Source organism: Schistocerca gregaria, chromosome 11 (genome assembly GCF_023897955.1).
Source record: "Schistocerca gregaria isolate iqSchGreg1 chromosome 11, iqSchGreg1.2, whole genome shotgun sequence".
Classification (NCBI taxonomy): domain Eukaryota; kingdom Metazoa; phylum Arthropoda; class Insecta; order Orthoptera; family Acrididae; genus Schistocerca; species Schistocerca gregaria.
Window position 1 is genome coordinate 72,876,825 of NC_064930.1, and position 19,091 is coordinate 72,895,915.

The 19,091-nt window shown below is 46.2% G+C and overlaps 1 protein-coding gene across 1 annotated transcript in view; it reads left to right on the forward strand.

The window, feature by feature from the left end:
• Positions 1 to 1,465: 1,465 nt before the first annotated feature.
• LOC126295027 (U4/U6 small nuclear ribonucleoprotein Prp31-like) overlaps positions 1,466 to 19,091 on the forward strand; it is a 153,366-nt gene continuing 135,740 nt past the window's right edge. Inside the window, exon 1 of the mRNA XM_049987278.1 lies at positions 1,466 to 1,496. The gene's annotated coding sequence lies outside the window, so the exon portion shown is untranslated. The remainder of the gene's footprint in view (positions 1,497 to 19,091) is intronic.

Below are 19,091 nucleotides of genomic sequence, written 5' to 3' on the forward strand. Positions count from 1 at the left end.
GCCCGGTGGGCATTTTGATCACAATAGCCATACATCGACACGATATCGACCTTTTCCGCAATCGGTAAACGTTCCGTTTTAACACGGGTAATGTATCACGAAGCAAATACCGTCCGCACTGTCGGAATGTTACGTGATAGCACGTCCTTGTACGTTTGTGACTATTACAGCTCCATCTATCACAAAGCGAAAAACATTCATATTTCTTTACGTACTACTCGAATATGTAATAAAAATGGGGGTTCCTATTTTAAAAAAAAACGCAGTTGATATCCGTTTGACCTAGGGCAGCGCCATCTATCGGGCCAATCTCAGCGCCATATGGTTTCCCCCCTTCGAACTAGACGAGTTTCGTTCTTTGTAGTTTTTTCGTTTGATACTTATTTCGTGCGATATCTGGCCCGGTCGCTATCAACGGACCATCCTGTATAAAACACTGGCAGATGTTAAATAGTCAGTCTCCTACTGTAACTGTGCACCGAGTTCATCGTTTAGTAATGTAAATAGACTGCATTACTTAAGTTACTCTGACAAATAACGTAGGCTGTAGTTCCCATAAAGCAAAAGCAAATTTAAATATACTGTCTAACAATAAGTAATGTGAGGTACCTTACCGTTATTCTGGCATATGTGTTATAAGAAGTACTGATATTTTAGCATGTTGGTCAGTGACACGCAGGAATACAGTGATGTGATTTCAACGAATGAGTTACAAGAATAGCACAAATTAGCGGACATATATTGAGGACGGAGTTGTATCGTCCCGTACATCGTCCAACAGGATATTTTTTCCACCATAAATGTGTGACGGTTGGTAACCCCTGGCGCACTTATGAAACCAGAAGGCCGTCCGTACAGAAAGGGTTTCGTCAGTGAACTGTCTTTACGGGACTGCCCCGTCGCATTCCCGAGGGCATTCTATGAACATGTGATACGCCGGCGCTCCGGAGCTCAAATTGCACCCCTCTCTTCGGCCCTCTGCGATTGTTTCCTGCGCATTAGTATGCCTATCTGTGTGTGTGTGTGTGTGTGTGTGTGTGTGTGTGTGTGTGAGGGAGAGAGAGAGAGAGAGAAAGAATGAGCGGAAGGGGGAGGAGGTGAATGGGTGAGTGAGGGGCGCACGTGCTCGCCTTGAGCCGTAAACAGGACTGTCAGAGCGGTGGGAGGGAGGGTGGAGGGGAGGGGAGGTCAGGATAGCGTGGTATAATGGGGCAGCGCCGCCGCACCCCGTCCACGGGAACAGCTCGTGTCTCCCCCGCGGATGCTGATCGATGTGGAGTGTGGGCTGCCTCCGTGTTGGAACAGTCCCACGCCTGACTGCTGGCGAGCGCCACGCGCTCCCACTAGGTGCACCTGTCTCGGCGTCGCGTGGACCCATCAGACTTTTCCCCGCCCCCTTTCCGACGAGAACATTTGTGCCTGCCAAAGTGCCTCTACACTTCAGATACCATTCGTTCCAGTGCTGCTGGCTTCTTCGCCGTTAGCCGCCCTTCAAGGTGAGTACAATCTTTTCTTTTATTGGTGCGACCGCTACGGTCGCAGGTTCGAATCCTGCCTCGGGCATGGATGTGTGTGATGTCCTTAGGTTAGTTAGGTTTAAGTAGTTCTGAGTTCTAGGGGACTGATGACCACAGCAGTTGAGCTCCATAGTGCTCAGAGCCATTTGAACCATTTTTATTGGTGTACTTCCGTGCTGTTGTTTCCATTTCATGCACAATATGTGAACGACCCTGTCAGCTGTCTTATTCAAGTGTTACGACTTTTTTTCTGTTACATATACTCTCTGCCTGAGGTCCAACTAGACCGTGAGGTACTGTCGACCTCGCGCCGTTGTTTTCGAGTTTGATTCCCAACACCCTCTACGCCCCCATTCATACAATTTTGTTTTTCAAAGCCCCCACATCTACATCTACAACTACATCCATACTCCGCAAGCTACCAGGGTACTTTGAGCACCTCTGTCGGTTCTCCCTTCTTTTCCAGTCTCGTATTGTTCGTGGAAAATGGTTCAAATGGCTCTGAGCACTAAAGGTCATCAGTCCCCTAGAACTTAGAACTAATTAAACCTAACTAACCTAAGGACATCACACACATTCATGCCCGAGGCAGGATTCGAACCTACGACCGTAGCGGTCGCCCGGTTCCACACTGTAGCGGCTAGAACCCCGGCCGGCTTGTTTGTGGAAAGAAAGAATGTAGGTATGCTTCTGTGTGGGCTCTAATCTCTCTGATTTTACCCTCACGGTCTCTTCGCGAAATATACGTAGGAGGGAGCAATATACTGCTTGACTCCTCGGTGAAGGTATGTTCTCGAAACTTCAACAAAAGCCCGTACCGAGATATTGAGCGTCTCTCTTGCAAAGTCTTCCACTGGAGTTTATCTGTCATCTCCGTAACGCTTTCGCAATTACTAAACGATCCTGTAACGAAGCGCGCTGCTCTCCGTTGGATCTTCCCTAGCTCTTCTATCAACCCTATCTGGTACGGATCCCACACTGCAGAGCAGTATTCAAGCAGTGGACAAACAAGCGTACTGTAACCTACTTCCTTTGTTTTCGGATTGCATTTCCTCAGGATTCTTCCAATGAATCTCATTCAGGCATCTGCTTTACCGACGATTAATTTTATATGTTCATTCCATTTCAAATCACTCCTAACGCCTACTCCCAGATAATTTATGGAATTAACTGCTTCCAGTTGCTGACCTGCTATATTGTAGTTAAATGATAAGGGATCTATCTTTCTATGTATTCGCAGCACATTACACTTGTCTACATTGAGATTCAATTGCCAATCCCTGCACCATGCGTCAATTCCTTGCAGATACTCCTGCATTTCAGTACAATTTTCCATTGTTACAACCTCTCGATATACTACAGCATTATCCGCAAAAGCCTCAGTGAACTTTTGATGTCATCCACAAGGTCATTTATGTATATTGTGAATAGCAACTGTCCTATGACACTCCCCTGCGGCACACCTGAAATCACTCTTACTTCGGAAGACTTGTCTCCATTGAGAATGACATGCTGCGTTCTGTTATCTAGGTACTTTTCAATCCAATCACACAACTGCTTCGACACTCCATATGCTCTTACTTTGTTCATTAAACGACTGTGGGGAACTGTATCGAACGCCTTGCGGAAGTCAAGAAACAGGGCACGTACCTGCATTCCTAGAAATGCAGATTCTCCCAGTGTTTCGCAGCTTTGCTGGATGTGACGGCCGCCTAGATCCTATGGCTGGGGTACACTTGAGAGATTTTTGGCTCTCAGGCTGTCAAAAACGAGCGTGGTTTGAAAAGTTCTCCGAATCACTACGCAAGGTCAGCGCTAGCCCAACGAGTTGTTCGCGTGATATTCATTGGAGTGTTACCTGTAAACACGTGCCACGTCAGTGCTCTTCGATGAGACCTGTGGCGCTGACTTGGCTCCATGTGATTTGCGAAGATGGAAAAAATCGAGATTCGGGCAGTGATTAAGTACATCGTAAAGAAAGGTATGAAGGCGTAGGACATTCATGCCAATTTCCAGAATACGCTGGTGGACTGTGCTCCTTCATATTGACAAATGGTCAAATGAATTTAAATTTTGTCGGGAAAGGTTAGATGATGATAGTCGGCCAAGATGTGACACTACTCCAGAAATAACTGCAAAAAATCACAAAATGGTCGTGAAGTACCACCGATTGAAAGCTCGTGAAATTGCTCACGCTTGCCAGACGTCATCTGAAAGGGTATATCATATTTTAACTGAAGAATTAGAAATGAAAAAAAAAATTATCTGCTAGATGGGTGCCACGACTCTTGACGCTGAATCAAAAACGTACGAGAATAAACTTATCGGAACAATTTTTGGCCCATTTAAGGAGAAACAAACAAATTTTTACGCCAGTTTGTGACCACACGTGAAACTTGAGTGCAGTAGTATGCCCCAGAGACAAAACAACAGTCAAAGCAATTGAAACATGCTGATACTCCGCCACCAAAGAAAGCAAAGACAATTCCTTCGCCGGCCGTAGTGGCCGAGCGGTTCTAGGCGCTACAGTCTGGAACCGCGCGACCGCTACGGTCGCAGGTTCGGGCATGGATGTATGTGATGTCCTTAGGTTAGTTACGTTTCAGTATAGGGTGATCAAAAAGCCAGTATAAATTTGAAAACTTAATAAACGCCGGCCGCGGTGGTCTCGCAGTTCTAGGCGCACAGTCCGGAACCGTGCGACTGCTACGGTCGCAGGTTCGAATCCTGCCTCGGGCGTGGGTGTGTGTGATGTCCTTAGGTTAGTTAGGTTTAAGTAGTTCTAAGTTCTAGGGGACTAATGACCACAGCAGTTGAGTCCCATGGTGCTCAGAGCCATTTGAGCCACTTAATAAACCACGGAATAATGTAGATAGAGGGGTAAAAATTGACACATGCTTGGAATGACATGGGGTTTTATTAGAACAAAAAAAAAAAAAAAACAAAGTTCACAGAATGTCCGACAGATCTCTTGCGCGCGTCGTTTGGTGATGATCGTGTGCTCAGTCGCCACTTTCGTCATGCATCGTGATCGACCGACATCTCTAGGGATGCTGAAAGACAACATCCGACGCCACTGCTTCTCCATAACTCCGGACATGCTTTACAGTGCTGTTCACAACATCATTCCTCGACTACAGCTATTGTTGAGGAATGATGGCGGACATATTGAGCATTTCCTGTAAAGAACATCATCTTTGCTTTGTGTTACTTTGTTATGCTAATTATTGATATTCGGATCAGATGAAGCGCCATCTGTTGCACATTTTTTGAACTTTTGTATTTTTTTTGGTTCTAAGAAAACCCCATGTCATTCCAAGCATGTGTGTCAATTTGCACTTCTCTATCTACATTATTCCGTGATATATTCAGTTTTCAAATATATATTGAGTTTTTGATCACCCAGTAGTTCTAAGTTCTAGGGGACGGATGACCTCAGCAGTTTAATCCCGCAGTGCTCAGATACATTTTTGAACAATTCCTTCAGTGGGAAAGGTCATGGCACCATTGTTCTGGGATGCGAAAGGGCTTCTGCTTGTAGACTATCTACCCACTGGGCAAACAATTACTGGAGAATACTATGCTAACCTCCCGGACAAATTGCAACAAAAGATACGTGGAAAAAGGCCAGGCTTAGCAAGGAAGAAAATAATCTTCCATGAAGACAACACGTGCCCGCACACACGTGCCATCGCCGTGGCAAAATTACACGAAATAAGGTATGAATTTTTGGCACACCCGCCTTATTCACCCGATATATCTCCGTCAGACTTCGATCTCTTCCCAAAATTGAATTTTTTTTCTTGGTGGACGAACATTCACTTCAGACAGAGAATTAATAGCCAGAGTTGACAACTATTTTCCAAGCCTGTAGGAAACTCATTTTCGAGATGGGATCAAGGCACTGGAACATCGTTGGACCAAGTGTATTAATCTACAAGGAGACTACATTGAAAAATAAAAAGAGTTTCAATGATGTAAGTACTTTTTTTTTTCTGTTCCGTTCCGACAACTTTTCATACCACCCTCGTAGTATTCGCTGGAATGTTTACACTAAGGCCGACTTTTCGCCGATAGTTATTGTCTGATAGTTCCTTGCGAGTACTTTCTGTGAGTGTCCGAAGTTTTGCGAGAGCAGATGTGCCAAGCGTTGACACTCAACAGGGTGAGTGTGTCCGTGAGAGGTGACCGATCACTGTCAACGATATTTCTCTCTCGTAGTTGTGTGCGCGTAAGAAGAGATTGCGGTGGAAAAGCGTCGGGCTGCAGCTGTACTTGTAATACTTTTAGTACCAAAGAAAAAATATGTAAAAGACTCAGTTCGTGTTGAATAAGAGAGCGGATTAGGTGGCGCGATTATTTTTAAGCACGAAAGAATCTCATAGTGCCCAACAGCCACATTGCGTCGCAGATTTCCGCCGTTCACAGTTTGTACGCTAAAAGGCTGTACAGCTTGTGATGGAAAATCCTCAACAATATCGAAATTTTATAAGAATGTCGGCGATGGAGATGGAAGAAATACTCTTTATAACTGGACCTAAAATTGCAATTCTAGGTACGCTTCTGTGTAAATCCATCACTTTGGAGGTATGAATTAAACAACGTCTTCAGTCACAACTTTTTCGTGTTTTATTAACTACACGATGCATTTCGGACCCTGTGGGTCCATCGTCAGGTGTAATTTGTCTTAATACATGTTTTATTTCTACTCCTGAATCAGGAGAAATGCATACTCCTGTCACGAAAAGGTTTAATGTTAGGTTATGAATTTCGTAAGTTGAACACGGAAAATATGTTGAAAAAGAACAGTATAAACATGCCACACCATCCAAGGAAAGCATTTTTAATGTTTTAGTACCGGCACACATCCTTTTCTCCGTCGTTTTAGTACATGTCACTTCATTCAAAATGTATATTTGCACACACATGTTTATATACACTTCACCAGGCTCAAGAATTTCAAAAAATCAGTCATTGCACAACATATGTTGGAAACGAAACATGTCATCAACAGTCTAGAAAACAATTAAGGATACTACATAACGGCCGGCCGTTGTGGCCGAGCGGTTCTGGGCGCTTCAGTCTGGAACCGCGCGACCGCTACGGTCGCAGGTTCGAATCCTGCCTCGGGCATGGATGTGTGTGATGTACATAGGTTAGTTAGGTTTCAGTAGTTCCAAGTTCTAGGGGACTGATGATCTCTGGTGTTAAGTCCCATAGTGCTCAGAACCATTTGAATCAATACTACATAACGAAGCCAATGGTAAGACCCTAAGTCTGTTAGAACAACTGGAGATATACCTCCACAAAATCAAAAAACCAGAATCTGTGTTAAATGAGCAAACAGATTTCGCAAGCCATAGTTATTTCAGTAATTTTAAAGACTGATTCTAAAGTTATTTCTTGCATATGTCAATTGTTTAATAGTTATACCTTTAGCACTACGAATAAGTTCATGTTTGACAACACCATGTACAAAAACATCTGTGAAGTGTTTATAAACATGTGTGTGCAAATGTACATCTTGAAGATAGTGACATCTACCAAAACGACGGAGAAAAGAATGTTTGCTGGTACTAAAACGCTAAAAATGCTTTCCTTGAATGATGTGGTAAGTTGACACTTTTCATTTTCCACTATTTTCCACATAGACTCCTGGAAATGGAAAAAAGAACACATTGACATCGGTGTGTCAGACCCACCGTACTTGCTCCGGACACTGCGAGAGGGCTGTACAAGCAATGATCACACGCACGGCACAGCGGACACACCAGGAACCGCGGTGTTGGCCGTCGAATGGCGCTAGCTGCGCAGCATTTGTGCACCGCCGCCGTCAGTGTCAGCCAGTTTGCCGTGGCATACGGAGCTCCATCGCAGTCTTTAACACTGGTAGCATGCCGCGACAGCGTGGACGTGAACCGTATGTGCAGTTGACGGACTTTAAGCGAGGGCGTATAGTGGGCATGCGGGAGGCCGGGTGGACGTACCGCCGAATTGCTCAACACGTGGGGCGTGAGGTCTCCACAGTACATCGATGTTGTCGCCAATGGTCGGCGGAAGGTGCACGTGCCCGTCGACCTGGGACCGGACCGCAGCGACGCACGGATGCACGCCAAGACCGTACGATTCTACGCAGTGCCGTAGTGGACCGCACCGCCACTTCCCAGCAAATTAGGGACACTGTTGCTCCTGGGGTATCGGCGAGGACCATTCGCAACCGTCTCCATGAAGCTGGGCTACGGTCCCACACACCGTTAGGCCGTCTTCCGCTCACGCCCCAACATCGTGCAGCCCGCCTCCAGTGGTGTCGCGACAGGCGTGAATGGAGGGACGAATGGAGACGTGTCGTCTTCAGCGACGAGAGTCGCTTCTGCCTTGGTGCCAATGATGGTCGTATGCGTGTTTGGCGCCGTGCAGGTGAGCGCCACAATCAGGACTGCATACGACCGAGCCACACAGGGCCAACACCTGGCATCATGGTGTGGGGAGCGATCTCCTACACTGGCCGTACAGCTCTGGTGATCGTCGAGGGGACACTGAATAGTGCACGGTACATCCAAACCGTCATCGAACCCATCGTTCTACCATTCCTAGACCGGCAAGGGAACTTGCTGTTCCAACAGGACAATTCACGTCCGCATGTATCCCGTGCCACCCAACGTGCTCTAGAAGGTATAAGTCAACTACCCTGGCCAGCAAGATCTCCGGATCTGTACCCCATTGAGCATGTTTGTCACTGGATGAAGCGTCGTTTCACGCGGTCTGCACGTCCAGCACGAACGCTGGTCCAACTGAGGCGCCAGGTGGAAATGGCATGGCAAGCCGTTCCACAGGACTACATCCAGCATCTCTACGATCGTCTCCATGGGAGAACAGCAGCCTGCATTGCTGCGAAAGGTGGATATACACTGTACTAGTGCCGACATTGTGCATGCTCTGTTGCCTGTGTCTATGTGCCTGTGGTTCTGTCAGTGTGATCATGTGATGTATCTGACCCCAGGGATGTGTCAATAAAGTTTCCCCTTCCTGGGACAATGAATTCACGGTGTTCTTATTTCAATTTCCAGGAGTGTATTTTCCGCGTTAGACTTACGAAATTCATAACCTAACATTAAACCTTTTCGTGACAGGAATATGCATTTCACCTCATTCATGAGAAGAAATAAAACATGTATTAAGACAAATTACACCTGACGATGGACCCACAGGGTCGTATAGTTAATGAGGCACGAAAAAGTTGTGACTGAAGCCGTTGTTTAATTCATACCTCCAATGTTTTGAATATTGTAACGTTTTAAGCTGCAAAATATGGATAAAATTAAATACATTACTGTTAAGGACAGATTGTTTATGACACTAATGTTTCCAGCATCATCTACGTTTATTGCAAATAAATACTTGCAACTGTAACAATTACAATGAAATAACATGGGTACACCAGTTTCGTCTTGATATCGATAGACGTTCAAATTCCAAATAGGCCGGATGTCTGGTAAGTAAAGAATGCCTGGTGAGGCGTAGCGCCATATCGCGATCCTGCCTTGAAGGCGGTTAACTGAGAGATGTATCTCAGAGCTGAATAGTGACAGATAGTGACGCGAGACTGGACGCGCACGTAGGTTATGTATCAGCCGATAGAGGACAATTTTGGAAAGGGGGATGTGATATTAGTTTCGATTGTGACCATTAGAGTGCACCAAAGTAGTAGAATGCTTTTCATAAACTGTTCTAGTATTTACATAATGTGTTGTTACGTCTTTTTGTGTACGTAAAATGTTACAAATGTGTTTTAGCAGTATGAATGATGCGTTAGTGTGGTTTAAGGTTAATATGGAGATAATTGTTTAACGAGTTATGTAGTGGGATTTAGTGTAGAAGTGTGGATATGGACAAAGGGGATTTTGTAGAGTAAATTTGTAAAGTAAGTTTATGGTAAATGGAAAGTTAATTCAGGTATAAATAACAATAGTAAATAGCTTTATGCATAAGCAATACTTCAGCATATTAGATAATTACGTCGGTAAACACTGCAGTCGCTAGGTTTACTACCTTGCGATTGGTTGTTGGTGAAAAGCGCGGATTGACGCGGGAGATTGATGTTTTGCTATTGGCTGCTGAGTAAACTGGCCAATGTGGTTGTTGTTGTGGTCTTCAGTCCTGAGACTGGTTTGATGGAGCTCTCCATGCTACTCTATCCTGTGGTTCTTCATCTCCCACTACCTACTGCAGCCTACATCCTTCTGAATCTGCTTAGTGTATTGATCTCTTGGTCTCCCTCTACGATTTTTACCCTCCACGCTGTTCTCCAATACTAAACTGGTGATCCCTCGATGTCTCAGAACATGTCCTACTAACCGATCCCTTCTTCTAGTCAAGTTGTGCCACAAACTGGTCTTCTCCCCAATTCTATTCAATATCTCCTCATTATTTATGTGATGTACCTATCTAATCTTCAGCATTCTTCTGTAGCACCACATTTCGAAAGCTTCTATTCTCTTCTTGTCTAAACTATTTATCGTCCATATTTCACTTCCATACATGGCTACGGTGCATACAAATACTTTCAGAAACAACTACCTGACATTTAAATCTATACTCGATGTTAACAAATTTTTCTTCTTCAGAAACGCTTTCCTTGCCACTGCCAGTCTACATTTTATATCCTCTCTACTGCGACCATCATCAGTTATTTTGCTCCCCAAATAGCAAAACTCCTTTACTACTTTGTGTCTCATTTCCTAATCTAATTCCCTCAGCATCACTCGACTTAATTCGACTCCATTCCATTATCCTCGTTTTGCTTTTGTTGATGTTCATTTTATACCCTCCTTTCAAGACACTGTCCATTCCATTCAACTGCTCTTCCAAGTCCTTTGCTGTCTCTGACAGAATTACAATGTCATCGGCGAACCACAAAGTTTTTATTTCTTCTCCATGGATTTTAATACCCACTCCAAAAAGTTTTCTTTTGTTTCCTTTATTGCTTGCTCAATATACAGATTGAATAGCATCGGGGGAGAGGCGACAGCCCTGTCTCACTCCCTTCCCAAACACTGCTTCCCTTTCATACCCCTCGACTCTTGCAACTGCCATCTGCTTTCTTTACAAACTGTGAATAGCCTTCGCTTCCTGTATTTTACTCCTGCCACCTTCAGAATTTTCTGAGAGTATTGCAATCAGCATTGTCAAAAGCTTTCTCTAAGTCTACAAATGCTAGAAACGTAGGTCTGCCTCTCCTTAATCTAGCTTCTAAGATAAGTCGTAGGGTCAGTATTGCCTCACGTGTTCCAACATTTCTACGGAATCCAAACTGATCTTCCCCGAGGTCGACTTCTATCAGTTTTTCCGTTCGTCTGTAAAGAATTCGTGTTAGTATTTTGCAGCTGTGATTTATTAAATTGATAGTTCGGTAATTTTCACATCTGTCAACACCTCCTCTCTTTGGGATTGGAAATATGTTCTTCCTGAGTCTAAGGGAATTTCGCCTGTCTCATACATTTTGCTCACCAGATGGTAGAGTTTTGTCAGGACTGGCTCTCCCAAGGCTCTCAGTAGTTCTAATGGAATGTTGTCTACTCCGGGGGCCTTGTTTCGACTCAGGTCTTTCAGTGCTCTGTCAACCTCTACACGCAGTATCATATCTCCCATTTCATCTTCATCTACATCCTCTTCAATTTCCATAATATTGTCCTCAAGTACATCGCCCTTGTATAAACCCTCTATATACTCCTTCCACCTTTCTGCTTTCCATTCTTTGTTTAGAACTGGGTTTCCATCAGAGATCTTGATTTTCATACAAGTGGTTCTCTTTTCTCCAAAGGTCTCTTTGATTTTCCTGTATGCAGTATCTATCTTACCTCTAGTGAGATAAGCCTCTACATCGTTAAATTTGTCTTCTAGCCATCCCTGCTTAGGAATTTTGCACTTCCTGTCGATCTCATTTTTGAGACGTTTGTGTTCCTTTTTGCCTGCTTCATTTACTGCATTTTTATATTTTCTTCTATCATCAATTAAATTCAATATTTCTTCTGTTGCCCAAGGGTTTCTGCTATCCCTCGTCTTTTTACCCATTTGATCCTCTGCTGCCTTTACTATTTCATCCCTCAGAGCTACCCATTCTTCTATTGTATTTGTTTCCCCCATTTCTGTCAGTTGTTCCCTTAAGCTCTCGATGAATCTCTGAACAACCTCTGGTTCTTTCAGTTTATCCAGGTCTCCTCAAATTCCCACCTTTTTGCAGTTTCTTCAGTTTTAATCTACAGTTCATAACCAATAGACTGTGGTCAGAGTCCACATCTGCCCCTGGAAATGTCTTACAATTTAAAACCTGGTTTCTAAATCTCTGTGTTACCATTATATAATCTATCTGATACCTTTTAGTATCTCCAGGGTTTTTCCATGCATACAACCTTCTTTCATGATTCTTAAACCAAGTGTTTGTCATGTGTAAATTATGCTCTGCACAAAATTCTACCAGGCGGCTTCCGCTTTCATTTCTTAGCCCCAATCCATATTCTTCTACTATGTTTCCTTCTCTCCCTTTTCCTACTGTCGAATTCCAGTCACCTATGACTATTAAGTTTTCGTCTCCATTGACTACCTGAATAATTTCTTTTATGTCATCATCATTTCGTCAATTTCTTCATCTGCAGAGCTAGTTGGTATATAAACTTGTACTACAGTGGTAGGCGTGGGCTTCGTATCTATCTTGGCCACAATAATGCGTTCACTATGCTGTTTGTAGTAGCTTACCCGCATTCCTATTTTCCTATTCATTATTAAACCTACTCCTGCATTACCCCTATTTGATTTTGTATTTATAACCCTGAATTCACCTGACCAAAAGTCTTGTTCCTCCTGCCACTGAACTTCACTCATTCCCACTATATCTAACTTTAACTTATCCATTTCCCTTTTTAAATTTTCTAGCCTACCTTCCCGATTAGTGGATCTGACATTCCACGCTCCGATCCGTAGAACGCCAGTTTTCTTTCTCCTGTTGACAACGTCCTCTTGAGTAGTCCCCGCCTGGAGATCCGAATGGGGGACTATTTTACCTCCGGAACATTTTACCCAATCACACAGTAAAGCTGCACGCCCTTGTGAAAAATTACGGCCGTAGTTTCCCCTTGCTTCCAGCCGTTCGCAGTACCAGAACAGCAAGGCCATTTTGGTAGTGTTACGAGGCCAGATCAGTCAATCATCCAGACTGTTGCCCCTGCAACTACTGAAAAGGCTCCTGCCCCTCTTAAGGAACCACACGTTTGTCTGGCCTCTCAACAGATACCCCTCCGTTGCGGTTGCACCTACAGTACGGCCATCTGTATCGCTGAGGCACGCAAGCCGCCCCACCAACGGCAATGCCCATGGTTCATTGGGGGGGGGGGGGGGGACTGACCAATGGTAAAACAATATTCTTCGCGCGCCTTTCTCTGCTGGTAGAGAAGTATTAGAGTATTCTAGAGAAGAGTGGGAGCCTCGCCATGAAACAGTTCGGACGTGTGTAGTAGTAGTTCCGATGGAAATGATAAGTTGCCGGATCCAGCAGTGTTTCATGCATCAAAAGTGTGGCAAAGTGACGCCACAATTATTCCGATGGGCGTGTAGAAATTTCGGAATTTTTAAGTGAATTTTGTGACGTGAAAAGACATAAATTCCGCGTGGCGTATTGAGCAGGTCGGTGGCTAAAAATTGTGATTGCATTTGGTACCGACAGTCTTAATATTTGTCGAGCATTCTCAATCAAAAAGAGTCCGTATTTTTGTTTTCGGGAAATGTAACACCATAAACTTGCTAACGTGAGTGAAAGGGATTGTGAGTGACTGTGTTAAGACTAGCACGGGCTTGGCAGTGATACTTGATCAGCTAAGTTTCAGAATATGTTAATTGAGGACAAAATTTCCAACCTTTCATTTCGTGTGAAAACTTTCTCCGAAAACGTAGATTAGTGACTTTAATTGTAGCCTGGTTCACGTTGAAGTACAGTAGGTTTCGCTCGGCTTTCCTACTGATGATCTGCTGAGACAATGTTGACAGGAAGGTGCAGGTTCGTCGTAAAGGAACGGAAAGAACTACGCCGCCGCACCGACTACACTCCTGGAAATTGAAATAAGAACACCGTGAATTCATTGTACCAGGAAGGGGAAACTTTATTGACACATTCCTGGGGTCAGATACATCACATGATCACACTGACAGAACCACAGGCACATAGACACAGGCAACAGAGCATGCACAATGTCGGCACTAGTACAGTGTATATCCACCTTTCGCAGCAATTCAGGCTGCTATTCTCCCATGGAGACAATCGTAAAGATGCTGGATGTAGTCCTGTGGAACGGCTTGCCATGCCATTTCCACCTGGCGCCTCAGTTGGACCAGCGTTCGTGCTGGACGAGCAGATCGCGTGAGACGACGCTTCATCCAGTCTCAAAAAACATGCTCAATGGGGACAGATCTGGAGATCTTGCTGGCCAGGGTAATTGACTTACACCTTCTAGAGCACGTTGGGTGGTACGGGATACATGCGGACGTGCATTGTCCTGTTGGAACAGCAAGTTCCCTTGCCGGTCTAGGAATGGTAGAACGATGGGTTCGATGACGGTTTGGACGTACTGTGCACTATTCAGTGTCCCCTCGACGATCACCAGGGGTGTACGGCCAGTCTAGGAGATCGCTCCCCACACCATGATGCCGGGTGTTGGCCCTGTGTGCCTCGGTCGTATGCAGTCCTCATTGTGGCGCTCACCTGCACGGCGCCAAACACGCATACGACCATCATTGGCACCAAGGCAGAAGCGACTCTCATCGCTGAAGACGACACGTCTTCATTCGTCCCTCCATTCACGCCTGTCGCGACACCACTGGAGGCGGGCTGCACGATGTTGGGGCGTGAGCGGACGACGGCCTAACGGTGTGCGGGACCGTAGCCCAGCTTCATGGAGACGGTTGCGAATGGTCCTCGCCGATACCCCAGGAGCAACAGTGTCCCTAATTTGCTGGGAAGTGGCGGTTCGGTCCCAGGTCGACGGGCACGTGCACCTTCCGCCGACCACTGGCGACAACATCGATGTACTGTGGAGACCTCACGCCCCACGTGTTGAGCAATTCGGCGGTACGTCCACCCGGCCTCCCGCATGCCCACTATACGCCCTCGCTCAAAGTCCGTCAGCTGCACATACGGTTCACGTCCACACTGTCGCGGCATGCTACCAGTGTTAAAGACTGTGATGGAGCTCCGTATGCCACGGCAAACTGGCTGACACTGACGGCGGCGGTGCACAAATGCTGCGCAGCTAGCGCCATTCGACGGCCAACACCGCGGTTCCTGGTGTGTCCGCTGTGCCGTGCGTATGATCATTGCTTGTACAGCCCTCTCGCAGTGTCCGGAGCAAGTATGGTGGGTCTGACACACCGGTGTCAATGTGTTCTTTTTTCCATTTCCAGGAGTGTATATTGGGATGGAGCGTAAGTCCATAGCGTTTTTCTGTAAGTTTAATAAACACAAGTGATACTCATAACAGACACTGTAGTCACCAAATATATTTTCTCCTTCATTATTTACAACAGTCTGCCAATGCTGGGGTAACTTATCGATTCCGCGACTGTGGACATACTGTGGTTTTGAGGCGAAGAACTCGACGAGCCATATTCGGAGCGCATTTTCATCCGCAAAGCAAGTTCCTTGAAGGTTATTCCATAGAGAGCGTGTAAGGTGGAAATCTGAGTGTGCAAGACCAGGTCGAGAAGGTGGGCGTGGAGTGATTTCTCAACCTAACTCCTTTATAGTGTTTTTTTCACTTTAGCAAAGTCCGGGCGGACGTTGTCGTGGAATAGCATCACTTCACGTGGTCTTCCTATGTTGTTGTCGGACTGCAACTGCAAGACGTCTCAGCTGTTGACAGTAAATGTCTTTTATTTATTTATTTTTTCGGTGCGCGCAGGTCTTTGTACAGGAAGCTCCTGTTTCGTTTCTGCTCGACTATTCCTGTCTTTTACTTATGTTAGCACAAAGACAGCATTTCTCGTCACCAGCAACGATACATCATAGGAATAGTCGGTGTTGCTCACGAGCCAATTGATGACGAGCAAGTACAGAGGCACGGATGGCCGCCAGCTGATTTGTGTGATTTTACACTACTGGCCATTACAACTGCTACACCACGAAGATGACATGCTACAGACGCGAAATTTAACCGACAGGAAGAAGATGCTGTGATATGCAAATGATTAGCTTTTCAGAGCATTCACACGAGGTTGGCGCCGGTGCCGACACCTACAACGTGCTGACCGGAGGAAAGTTTCCAACCGATTTCTCAGACACAAACAGCAGTAGACAGGTGTTGCCTGGTGATACGTTGTTGTGATGCCTCGTGTAAGGAGAAGAAATGCGTCCCACCACGTTTCCGACTTTGATAAAGGTCGGATTGTAACCCATCGCGATTGCGGTTTGTCGTATCGCGACGTGGCTGCTCGCGTTGGTCGAGATCCAATGAATGTTAGGAGAATATGGAATCGGTGGGTTCGGGAGGGTAATACGGAACGCCGTGCTGGATCCCAACGGCCTCGTATCACTAGAAGTCGAGATGACAGGCATCTTCTCTGCATGGCTGTAACGGATCGTGAAGCCACGTCTCGGTCCCTGAGTCAACAGATGGGGACGTTTGCAAGACAACAACCATCTGCACGAACAGTTCGACGACGTTTGCAGCAGCACGGACTATCAGCTCGGAGACCGTGGCTGCGGTTACCCTTGACGCTGCATCACAGACAGGAGCGCCTGCGATGGTGTACTCAACGACGAACCTGGGTGCACGAATGGCAAAACGTCATTTTTTTCGGATGAATCCAGTTTCTGTTTACAGCATCATGATGGTCGCATCCGTGATTTGCGTCATTCCGGTGAATACCCATTGGAAGCGTGTATTCGTCATCGCCATACTGGCGTGCTACCCGGTGTGATGGTATGCGGTGCCATTGGTTACACATCTCGGTCACTTCTTGTTCGCATTGACGGCAGTTTGAACAGTGGACGTTACATATCAGATGTGTAACGACCCGTGGCTCTGCCCTTCATTCGATCTCTGCGAAACCCTACATTTCAGCAGGATAATGCACGACCGCATGTTGCAGGTCCTGTACGGGCCTTTCTGGATACAGAAAATGTTCGACTGCTGCCCTGGCCAGCACATTCTCCAGATCTCTCACCAACTGGAAACGTCTGGTCAATGGTGGCCGAGCAACTGGCTCGTCACAATACGCCAGTCAGTACTCTTGATGAACTGTGGTATCGTGTGAAGCTGCGTGGGCAGCTGTACTGCACACGCCATCCAAGCTCTGTCTGACTCAATGCCCAGGCGTATCAAGGCCGTTATTACAACTAGAGGTGGTTGTTCTGGGTACTGATTTCTCAGGATCTATGCACCCAAATTACGTGAAAATGTAATCACATGTCAGTTCTAGTATAATACACTCCTGGAAATGGAAAAAAGAACACATTGACACCGGTGTGTCAGACCCACCATACTTGCTCCGGACACTGCGAGAGGGCTGTACAAGCAATGATCACACGCACGGCACAGCGTACACACCAGGAACCGCGGTGTTGGCCGTCGAATGGCGCTAGCTGCGCAGCATTTGTGCACCGCCGCCGTCAGTGTCAGCCAGTTAGCCGTGGCATACGGAGCTCCATCGCAGTCTTTAACAGTGGTAGCATGCCGCGACAGTGTGGACGTGAACCGTATATGCAGTTGACGGACTTTGAGCGAGGGCGTATAGTGGGCATGCGGGAGGCCGGGTGGACGTACCGCCGAATTGCTCAACACGTGGGGCGTGAGGTCTCCACAGTACATCGATGTTGTCGCCAGTGGTCGGCGGAAGGTGCACGTGCCCGTCGACCTGGGGCCGGACCGCAGCGACGCACGGATGCACGCCAAGACCGTAGGATCCTACACAGTGAATGGAGGGACGAATGGAGACGTGTCGTCTTCAGCGATCAGAGTCGCTTCTGCCTCGGTGCCAATGATGGTCGTATGCGTGTTTGGCGCCGTGCAGGTGAGCGCCACAATCAGGACTGCATACGACCGGGGCACACAGGGCCAACACCCGGCATCATGGTGTGGGGAGCGATCTCCTACCCTGGTCGTACACCTCTGGTGATCGTCGAGGGGACACTGAATAGTGCACGGTACATCTAAACCGTCATTGAACCCATCGTTCTACCATTCCTAGACCGGCAAGGGAACTTGCTGTTCCAACAGGACAACGCACTTTCGCATGTATCTCGTGCCACCCAACCTGCTCTAGAAGGTGTAAGTCAACTACCCTGGCCAGCAAGATCTCCGGATCTGTCCCCCATTGAGCATGTTTGGGACTGGATGAAGCGTCGTCTCACGCGGTCTGCACGTCCAGCACGAACGCTGGTCCAACTGAGGCGCCAGGTGGAAATGGCATGGCAAGCCGTTCCACAGGACTACATCCAGCATCTCTACGATCGTCTCCATGGGAGAATAGCAGCCTGCATTGCTGCGAAAGGTGGATATACACTGTACTAGTGCCGACATTGTGCATGCTCTATTGCCTGTGTCTATGTGCCTGTGGTTCTGTCAGTGTGATCATGTGATGTATCTGACCCCAGGAATGTGTCAATAAAGTTTCCCCTTCCTGGTACAATGAATTCACGGTGTTCTTATTTCAATTTCCAGGAGTGTTTATTTGTGCAATGAATACCCGTTTATCATCTGCATTTCTTCTTGGTGTAGCAATTTTAATGGCCAGTAGTGTACATTAGAATATGCGGTACGAAAAATGGTTCAAATGGCTCTGAGCACTATGGGACTCAACTGCTGTGGTCATTAGTCCCCTAGAACTTAGAACTACTTAAACCTAACTAACCTAAGGACATCACACACATCCATGCCCGAGGCAGGATTCGAACCTGCAACCATAGCAGTCACGCCGTTCCAGATTGAAGCGCCTAGAACCGCAAGGCCACACCAGCCGGCGCGGTACGAAAAACCCGGTTTTTGGACCTTCCCCAATGCATGAAGATTTGTCACTCTGATGGAATAATCACATTTTCCAGTTCTCGAGTATGCTGACACGAATCACAGGGGACTGATGAATTTAAATTATCTGCGTAGTGCCCCGATGTCTTCCTGCACGTGGAGAGTCATTAATATCATAACGGTCCTCCTTAAAACGAGAAAATCATTTCCGTGCCATGCTGTGTCCAATGACGTTATTCCCGTACACGAGGCAAATGTTTCTCGGTCCCTCGTCCACTGCCGTCACTCCTCTATTCAACTCAGATAGAAGAATACGTCAGAAATGTTCCGATTTCTACACTTGTCACTCCATTTTCTAGCGTCCACAGCTCCAATAACTATCTCCAGATGACGAAATGACAGTATGTAAACTCAAATAGCAACAGAAAACAAGAAATAAAAAATGTCAATCGATAAATAAACCCATAGCAACCGCAATACCAACATCCAAAGCTAAAACTCTACGAACTTATACACTAACCTAGTACCTTTATTTTAGCATTTTTACTTGTACTAAATCAAGGAACAG